The sequence below is a fragment of the Lactuca sativa genome, chromosome 8, assembly GCF_002870075.4.
Source record: "Lactuca sativa cultivar Salinas chromosome 8, Lsat_Salinas_v11, whole genome shotgun sequence".
Lineage (NCBI taxonomy): Eukaryota > Viridiplantae > Streptophyta > Magnoliopsida > Asterales > Asteraceae > Lactuca > Lactuca sativa.
Window position 1 is genome coordinate 127,039,265 of NC_056630.2, and position 10,740 is coordinate 127,050,004.

The 10,740-nt window shown below is 32.7% G+C and overlaps 1 long non-coding RNA gene across 3 annotated transcripts; it reads right to left on the reverse strand.

Moving 5' to 3' along the window:
* Positions 1 to 6,751: 6,751 nt before the first annotated feature.
* LOC111917047 (uncharacterized) lies at positions 6,752 to 9,594 on the reverse strand. 3 transcript variants are annotated; one of them, XR_008225934.1, is made up of 5 exons: positions 8,812 to 9,594; positions 8,231 to 8,361; positions 7,831 to 7,908; positions 7,638 to 7,744; positions 6,752 to 6,995 (listed from the first exon to the last, which is right to left on the reverse strand). It is a non-coding gene; the product is annotated as an uncharacterized LOC111917047 (long non-coding RNA). The 3 variants fall into 3 exon arrangements; XR_002858779.3 differs by having other exon boundaries at positions 7,638 to 7,908; XR_002858780.3 differs by lacking the exon at positions 6,752 to 6,995 and having other exon boundaries at positions 7,006 to 7,744.
* Positions 9,595 to 10,740: the final 1,146 nt, after the last annotated feature.

Below are 10,740 nucleotides of genomic sequence, written 5' to 3' on the forward strand. Positions count from 1 at the left end.
ATTAAATACTTCATATCTATGTGTAAGATGAAAGTAGCTATGCACTCACCTTAGTAGTGTGAGTTGATAGAATCCTACTAGAAACGGTCAACGGTTCGTGATCGTCGGGCTCGGGAAGGGAAACGGCCTTCGAAAAACAAGAGAAGGAGAAAGAGAGAGAGAGAGAGAGAGAGAAAGAGAAAGAGAAAGAGAGAGAGAGAGAGAGAGAGAGAGAGAGAGAGAGAGAAAAGAACTGGTGTAAACAAGCTTAGGGTCGAACTGCTATTTATAGGCTGATTTTGGCTCTCTCACACCGTGAGAATTCATTGCTCACGTCGTGAGCCATGGCTGAATCACCTCGTAGCTTTGCCACCTGCGTTTTAGGCTTGCATAGTGTCTGATTGACTCCTCATGTCGTGAGAATTGATGCTCACGTTGTGAGCCCGTTCCGTAGACTTCCCATCTGCATTCTAGCCTTAAAAAGTGGCATTTGACTCCTCACATCGTGAGAAAAGACACTCACGTCGTGATTCCAGTCAGATTAGGGTTTTCTGACATGTGTCATGCTCTCAGACAGCTGCATCTTCGGAAGGTCATAACTTTTGCATACGAGCTCTGTTTTTGTCATTCTTCATATCCAAGCATAGGCAGAGACATACTCTAAAACTTCATTTAGACCCCTATGGCTAATAATTACCTTATTTTAAACTCACTTTTTACCATTCTCGGTGTCATGTTAATTTTGTCGCGAAACTTCGACAAGTCATAACTTCTTCATTATAACTCGGATTTAAGCGTTCTTTATATATACGGAAACCTTGTGACATATACTACAACATAGTTAAGATTAATTATTCTAAATAATCATCTATAAAAAAATAATTTTTGACGCTTATCGTCTCTAAATTAACTAACTCAAATCTGTGGGCATTACATAATCCTAGGTGTACACGTGTTGAGAAATAGGCTCAAACGTCGATGCTATCAGGCCAACACAAATGCTTACAAGCCTAAGGTACTTGTTAACGTATCCATCGGTGGGAACATCAAAAACAAAATTCAAAACTAGTATCGAGCTTTATCTTAGCTGAACTCATTCAGACGAAGTCCTACCAAGTCCGGGCCTTTGCCAACGCGAAAGACATAGGCATGACAATTAGGGTGTAGAGCAACGTTATAACCTCCTCATCATAACATCCCAGCAAGCGTGGGACCATTCAGAGCATCCCACGTGCACGTTATACGATAGCCACATTCTCCATAATAACTGAAAGATCCTCCTCTAGCCAATGAGGAAAGGATGTAAAAAGGACGTGACAAAGGATCTTCCTATAGGGGTTTGGCACGTCACGCCCCACGAAGGAATGTCCAACGGAATCCGTTAAGGTCCACATGCCTCTGGAACCAGGTATCAAAGGATCATTCTTCCTCGTGAAGAGGGATAACTCTCTTTCCAGTGAATATTCTTTCTTTTCTATGAGAACAATCACTAACTAGATCATCGGAGATTCGTCCCAGGAATCCCTCCCGGACGTTGACTAACGATCTATTTTCCATTTCTGTATTGTGATATCAGGAGAGGAAATCTACACTGAACCCATCGACAGTCTTAGCACTACCATCTCCAACATATCACAACAATGTTGTTGTGTGTCACACTCCCGAACCGTCAGAAAATAACAGCGGAAACGTCCGGGGGCGGGTGACGTCATGCGTAATATCACAACAGTTGTATCATAGCAAGCAAAGTAAACACAACCATTACATTACAATATGATTATTTACATCTGCTTGAAAAACATAGTTTGTATACAATAGTATATAACAAAAGTAAAAGACGTGACTCCAAGATGCTCAGTCTTCTCCAAAAGCTAGCAAGAGTACCTGTCTATTGTTGTCCTGAGAAATACAAGCGGTTTTGAAAACATATTAGCATAAAGCTGGTGAGTTCATAAGCAATGTTTTTGTATTGAAAACTAGTCACTGAATTTGTACAAATGATTTATTTTCATTATATGTAAAACATCATTTGTATCAAATCCCTGGTTACCACCAGTATGTAAGATGAGTTCGGTTTGAAAACCCTGACTACCACCACTAAATAAAGTAAGTAAAGTATATTCCGTTTGAAAAATCTGATTTCTGTTAGTATATATATATATATATATATATATATATATATATATATATATATATATATATATATATATATATATATATATATATATATATATATATATATTAGGTACTGTGATTTAACCGAGAAAATCCCTTATTTTCTCTGTTGTGTGAGTGGTTGCTTTAATGTTTCTGCAATGGTAAGGCCTAAATATAATCCATATTTATGTGATTAAAGCAATTGTTTGTTAACATTGTATTATTACGTAAAAGTGTCGTAACTATTGACGAGTTTTATGACCATACTTAAAATTGATACGACGTGAATTCGGACGTCGATATCCTTTATGACATTTGTCACCCGTAGACCTGCCAGTCCGACTGTAGCTAGCAGCCAGGTGTGGGATAATTAGTCCCATATAGATCTATACATAAAAGCCACGCTTTCCCTCTAGGAAATTCTAGTTCATAAGGGTAGTCCTCCACTTAGTTAATGTTGTAAGCGACCAAGGACATGTCCCCTTTTATGTCAACGACTTTACGAGTAATAATATATAAGTGTACTATCCTTTCTTATGTAAATCCGATGTTTATTTTGTAGAGTAGAAATAATTATACTGAAATAATTATTCACTGTTGTACTCTCGAAGTAATGTAGGTTATAAACTAAATCTGGCATAGTTCATGTATTCAACCGTGTAAGTAGTTTGCATTTGTAAGACTAGTAATGAAATCCCCAAACTATACCCTTTATAGTTTGACTGAAATGTTATGTTCGTGAAATGTTCAGAAAACTATGCAATTATATTTAGAAAAACGTCCCTTATGCTCTGCATACTACAAAAGGGATTATCTAAATGCTTTAGGAAAATCATTGATTTGTATAAATTGCATAAGTTTGACTTGTTGAAAACTTTGTGTTTGGCTTGTATTTCGCCCCTGAAAACGTTTAAAAATCATAAAAGCGTAGGGGTATGAACTCACTATTTAACGTAGGATTTGAGTGTACGATCGGGATGAGTGTTGAGTGTCAACTGATGTTTCGTACTCAAGTGGACTCTATTAATCATATGGTAACACCTACACATATTAGATGGGGGCATAACACTATTTTTTATGGAAGGAAACCACCTTAGGGACTAGGAAACACTTGAAACTACGTGTTAGAATCACACGTGATTGAAGATGGGGAGTTTACGGCCGTAATTCAGGAGTGTATGGTCATGGGTTTGCGGTCTATGGGTTTACCACCCATGGGTTTACGGTACCATGTGTTTACGGTCCCATGTGTTTACGGTCATAGGGTTTACGGTCCATGGGTTTACGGTCATTGAAGGGTGTACGGTCTAAGGAGATACACTAGACCGTAAACAACTCTTGTTCATGGAATAGTGACGATTTCAATGCAAAACACAAGAATCCTAACTAGATATAAGGATAAGAGGATGATACTTACGATTTGAAGGCAAAGAAAAGTGTTTTCGGTCCGAAACACTAAGGCATTCTTGAGGATTCTTGAAGATCTAGATAAAAAGGTGAAATCCATGGATGAATCAAAAGTGAATTATGGATATAGGAAGGATTAACACCCAAAGGAAGGAATCACTTACTTTCTTGAGGATTCCTTGAGCAAACTTGATGAAGGTAGAGAGAGAGTAGAGAGAGAAATCCTTTGAAGTGTGTAAAGTGACAAATGAAGGCCATATACCCTATATATAGGGTAGAGTTTTCGGTTAAGGGGTGGGGTGGGGGTGTATGACCGTAAACTCGAGTTTGCGGCCGTACACTGCTCTCGAAGGGGTGTTTGGCTCGGATGCTATGCTTTGACTTGGAAAAACTCGTTCTTTGATCCAAACCTCGATTGTACTGAGTTTAGAATATTTAGTAAGACCCGAGATAATGCTGACAAGAGCAGAAATAAATTATGAATTGATTTATTTTTAACGGTATGAACGGAAGAAATTTCGGGTTGTCACATTGTGTGATAGTTGTGATTATGTATTGTGGTGGTATTTTGGGGAAGACTCATTAAGCTTTAGGCTTACAGTTTTGATTATGTTTTAGGAACCTCAGATGATCGCGGGAATGTGAAGGCTTGATCGTACACCTCCTCGTGTTTTGTGTTATAATTTCTGGAAAAACTCTGACGTGAAACTTATTTTGAAAACAAATTGTAATAAATGATGGTTTTGTGGTTATTTAAAAATTTTGCGAATTCTTCAAATGTTACAACACAGATATGCACTACAGGAGGATTAGGGCCTTATTCAACACGTTTTTTAAAAAATGTTGCGATCGAATTTTTAAAGATAGATTCAATGACAGTGAGTTTTGTGCGAAAATTCTCCCAACTAGTCTTTTGTTATGTCAATGTTCGTACAAATGTTGAACTTTACTCCTTATGATCAAATGTAATCAAAATAACAAATTTTATGGATAAACACAAAGATAAACGCTTTAAAGGGTTTTTTTTTTACCATTTTTCAAGTAAAGGGTCAAAATGATAATCAAGTGATTCATAAGTTAGCAAATTTTCACATAATTTTGAAATTGTTCTTGACAACAAATAAAACCACAAATTATAAGTAAAATTAAAATTTTATTTCATAATTACAAATTTGTTTTTAAATGTCAGAATTAATCTTATAAACTATGGAATTAATTTTATAAATTTGAAATGACTTTTCAATAAATTACAAAAACATATGAAAAATTATGCATGGATTTGGTCCTTTCTTTTTGTTTCTTATCAATGTTGTTTCAACTTGTTTTGAATCAAGTTCTTCCCACCAATACCATCAAAATAAAATTGTTAAATATGTACCTTTTCTTTTGGTGTTTGTTAACTGTTTTTTCAAAGATTCCAATTGTTCGTCATTTTTCTTATTAAAAATACGAGCCATCTTAGCTATAAAATCTGATGTTCTAGAAATTTGTTTATTAATCTCGTCATGAGAAAACATTATAATTTAGGTCTTGTAGTTTTAAAGGTCAAGTTTTGATTGTTCTTGTTGAAGGAAAAGCTAGACAAACAAGAAGCCATAAAGATATACAAGAAATATCAAAGCTTCATTTATATACATTAAATTTCATTCGATTTTAATTATATTTATTTGAAAGTTCTTACTTTCTAAAATTATTTTTTAATTAATACATCAAATTCGTTATTATATTAATTTGATATTAACTCTTTAATTTTCAACAAATTTAATTTGTTAGTTTAAATAGATATTAAATTCAAAACATAAAATATACTAAATTTTGTTTATTTGAAACGCTTTATAATTAGTAATTTAATAAAATTAATTTGTTAATTTAAATACGGTGTTAAATTCATAACATAAGTAAATTTACCAAATAAATATAAAAAACGTTCAAAAGACGATACTTTTAAAATTGTTAAATTTTTTAGAGCATTAGGTATGAGTCACGTTATAACACCAAGTTCATATGTCACCTCATCTATAACACCACTATAACACCAAGGGAAATGGTGTTCCCATGTTATAACATGTTAAGAAGTAGAGAGAGAAATAAATAAAATGATTTAATTGGTTGATAAAGGCAACAACCAATTAAACTTCCCGTTGCTTCTTGTGCTCGTCACAACAAGATATGTCATAACATCCTCTTAACAAGAATGAGGGGTGGTGTTCAACTTGTTATGACTAGGTAATGAGGTGTCACGTCAACAAAAATTGCAGTTCTCATTGCCCATACCATATACTCTTAAATATAATACTAAATATAAAACATTGAATGCCAAATTAACCTAGAAAACGGATCATTTTTTTATAATAATGAAACTTTTCAAAAGAAATAGTTTTTGTTTTTTTATGACTAATATACATTTAAATATATTGTTAAATATAAAACCTATTTTGAAATATCAAATTCACACGCTACTTACATATATACTCCATTAAAATGATATGACTAAGGTTGTAAACGAACCGAACGAACACGTTCATGTTCGTTTGTTTAAGTTAGCCGAACAAATGAACGAACATGAACGGATAACGGATAAACGAACGAGTTTTCTTGCTCATGTTTGTTCGTTTCAAATTACATTGTTAATGTTCGTTCGTCTATGTTCGTGAACATGCTAAACGAACATAAATGAACAAAGATAAAAGATAAAAATAAAAAAAAATAAAAAAAAAAAAAAAACATAATTAAAGATATATAAACATAAATGAACATATAATACACTAAGGTAAGCAAACACAATTAAGCATATGTGAACATAAAATCAACTTATATGAACGAACATAAACGAACGTTCACGAACATAATTGAATGAACGAGACCATTGTTCATGTACGTTCGTTTAATTAAACGAACGGTAATTTATGTTCATGTTCGTTCATTTATTAAATAAACGAACTTCCTGTTGAACGGTTCACAAACAGTTCGCTGAAACGTTCAGTTCGTTTACAACCCTAGATGTGACCATAAATTATGTATATCTAAATTGATTAGCCATTAATCGTAAAAAAAATAACTATAAATCAATAAATATATTTTTTTCACGTACAACTCGCATAGAGCAGCTATTGAGACGATGTGATTTTAATATCTATCTATATTTAAAATAATTAGAATGTTTTAAAAAAAACAGTGTAATAACTAATAATTTAAACTTAATAACAACTAGAGAAATGCCCCCACATTGAGGGGTTGAAAGCCTTCAATGAAAAGTTAATTTTTGTTATTGTATGTTAACAATATGAAATATGACTAGTACGTAGGTTAAAATTTAAAAACATTAACACCCACAAATAAATAAATAATTTGTAAAAATATAGTGCAAAGGTACTTTAGACATTTAACTAAAGACTTGAAGGTTGACATTAACTATCTTTCCTCTAAATCCACACCTTCTAGCGCAAGAAACCCTATAAAAAAGTGCATTAATAGAAGTTATCATAATACCCTTGTGACTTAGGTGAGAGGGTGTTTCCTAATATATCATATTAGCAATGTACTTTCAGTATACACCTTTTAAATTTAGTTTTTTTACGAAAACCAAAGCACATTGTTATTTGTTATTTTTTTCATATTTAGGTGGTATATGTACTAAATAGCATTGTTTTTGTTTTTGTTTCTTTCAATTTATTTATTTTTTTTCACCAAGAAGCAAAATGCATTGTATTATAAATTTTATTTTAAACAAATCAACTAAATATATTTTATAATTGATGAGAAAAATATAAATAGCTCTAAATTATTGTTAGAAAGAATTTAAAAGTTTTATGTAAGCATTACAAAAAATTAGTTATGCAATCCAAAGTATGACCACATATGGTTTGTTTTTGATAATTCAATTAGAAAACTATTAATCCATTTTGATATTTTTTTTGAAGTAGTATTAGTTATGTAATGTGTATTTATGACCTCCAAATCACGTTCATGGCTCGGTCCTGAAACCCATAGTGAGGGATTACAATGTACCATAAAATTGGAAAATATTATGGCTTTTGGGTGAAGAAGAAATCATTACATTGTTCAAGTAATTTGATTATTCAATATTACATTACCTTGAAACTACCTTAATTTGGGCTTCTATTTCATAAACCCTTGTAATCAGGGCTTTGAGTAGTTGGAACAGTCCACTCGCCATCTCGTCATCATCCTAATCTGGTGGCTGCAATTTTATCTCATTATAAGTAAAAACTAAATAATAAAAAATGTTAAAAGGATAATTAAAATGGATGTCAAAGAATGCATAACTTTTTGGCATCTGGGTCCGAAATGTACTTTTAGATGTCATCATAACCATCCAATATCCTAAAAAAAGACATCTCTAATCTGCAAAAAGAACCTCACATTAGCTTTATTTCATAAATTTACACAATAAAAATTAAAAATACATTCTTGAATAGCTATCTACAATAACACAGCAACTTAATTTGTCATATTACGACACCATGATAAATCCAAACTTTGCAGATTTTATTGCATGTTTTGCAAGTGATAAAGTAGTGTGGTTGACAACTTGAAAAGGTTTATAAGAAATATGATCGAGTGACAGTTCCTTCAAAGAGTGTCCACATGCTTCAATATAAATCTCAAAAAATTATACAAAATTCATTAATGGACATGAAATATAAGAAAAATGGATAAAAAAAACCTGAGAACATTGCCACCAAATTTCATTGTTTGAATTCCTCAACAACCATTTGCAAGATGTCCAATTGCAGCATCAGTTGATCTATTTTTCAGATCAATTGAACTTTCCGTAATGATTTATCTGTCAATTTGCTGATGAATTTCCGAAAAAGAAATCAAAATCACTAAATTTAAACATTAACAATTACAAAACAAAGTACAAAAGAAAAATCACACAAAACTAGTGATTGTTTCTTTAACCTACGAAATCAAATCATATATATTTATAAATCCAAAAAGTCAAAGGCTAGCCTAAGAGGTTTTAGCCTTCTAATTATGACAACAATAGAGAACACAAAAACAGAAATTAGATGATAATGCACATCAATAGAGAAAACAAAAGGATTCTTACATTCAATCTAACTAATTCCTAATTGAAATCTAATAGATGTGCGGTCGAAATGATTTTTGTTGTTTTATTAAGTGCATGCAAAAGGTTTCGTACCTCGTGTTTTCTCTTGAAACTATAATCTGGTTATTGAGAATTATAATAGAAAAACGAAGAGGTTTAGAATATTGTAGAGCTAGAAAGAGGCATTTTACCTATGGTTCACCGATAGGAGCACCAAACATAAATTGGAGAGGGAAACCTTAGACGGTCCTTATTCTATTGAAAAAAATTAAGAATAATCGATGGAACCAGGAACCACCACTTTCACTGGAGACCATGTACATATTTCAGTAAATTTCAATGGATATGATAGGGAACTTCATACCGACCGCAACAAATCAAACAAAATTGATGGTGGTGAAATCAGATAAAAACCATTGGCGATTAAAGCAAACACAATTGATAAATCAGAAACCGGAGAAAAATCATGAATATTTGTGGATCTTTAGTCAACCAATCTTTGTGTGCATCCTGTGTAGGATTCAATGATGTTGGCGAATGAAATCGGGGTCGATAGTAGGGAGATGGAAAGGGTTGTGAAAAAGGAGGTGGACACGAAGGAGGTGGGAAGGGTTAGATGGAGGTGGTGTAAATCTGTGAGTGGAAGAGAAACAGGGTGAGAGGCAAAATAAAAGAAGCACCGATCGTGAGGAAATACAGAGGAAGCGGTGGTTTACAGTATCCGAGTATTTGAGGCGGTGACTGTGAGCAGCACCGCGATCATTTATATGAACATGTAGCGGCGTAAGACGTTAAGTCGAGGGAATTTTGATATGCGTAGATGTAACTGAGGAGAAAGAAGGCGGTGGTGGATTAACCCGGGTAAAAGCAGTAGATGAGGAGGTTTACAAGGAATGAAGCAGTGGAGTACACTAATCCCACTTTTAGTGGTTGCAATGGCGGTGGAATCAGAAAGATTGAAAAAAAACAAAACAGAAAAATCAACCAATGACATGGAAGAACTGTGCATTAGGGAACAAAAATTAATAGTATTATAAATATAAGTGATATATTTATTTTTCATACAATATATTTATGAATATTTTAATTACATAATTGACTTATTAATGGGATACAAGAATACTAAACAAATATTGTATACATATAAATAAAAAAAACATTAATTCAATGCTAACAAGTGGCACTAGTTGCCTTTGGAATACCTTCTAGATTTGTAACCCAAAATGTTAACATACTAAATAGTGATGAACTACAACACACCTATAAAATCCATTAAAAAGTCTTGTCGGTTTCATAGGAATTATAGGTCATTGAACTCGATTCTCTATATAAACAACCAAGATTAACAACCACATCACAAGTATTTTACCCCTACTGAAAAAACATACCATACATAATGTTAGGTACATTAATGATAACTCAACAGGAAGACAAGTAAAGAAACAAGTCTAAATTTTGTGACAAAAACCAGCTTATTAATGAAGGAAGTCACAACTTGTGGAAGAATATTAAAAGAAGAAAAATATTCTTGTCTATGTAGGATGAAACCAATTCAATGTACGAAGAGAAGCAACAAATGTCTGAATGATTGCGTACTTCTTACTGTATAAAAAAGAGTTATGAACAACTATATCTAAGTGGCTCATACGATAAATATGTTCAAAACTTTCTCACCTTCACCAATCGTATCTATTTTCTTGATAAAATAATGGAAAAGAAGATAAATGTACGTGAGAAACTCATGGATAAGAGATTTTTTTTAAGATTTATAAACTTTTAGCGTATGCACTAATTTTTCAATGGTTTTAGACATTAATGAAGAAAGTTGTGTCTAATACTATGTGCTTTCTTGTTGTTGAGTTTTATTCAAAAATCAATTTCTAAGAAAAACGCTAGAAACGGTGGGAGCTTTAAAATTATGATTAAACTTAAAATCATTTTAATACACCTAGGATCATTTTGCAAAGCATGGAAAGATCAAAACAACTATAGGATGAAAATAACTACAAACTTTGAAGCCTTTGATCATATTGGGAGGTTGGAAGTCGATGAAGAATGTAGATATAGAATTATAACTAAGTAATACTTCAACTTGACATGGATGCTAGTATATATTAGAG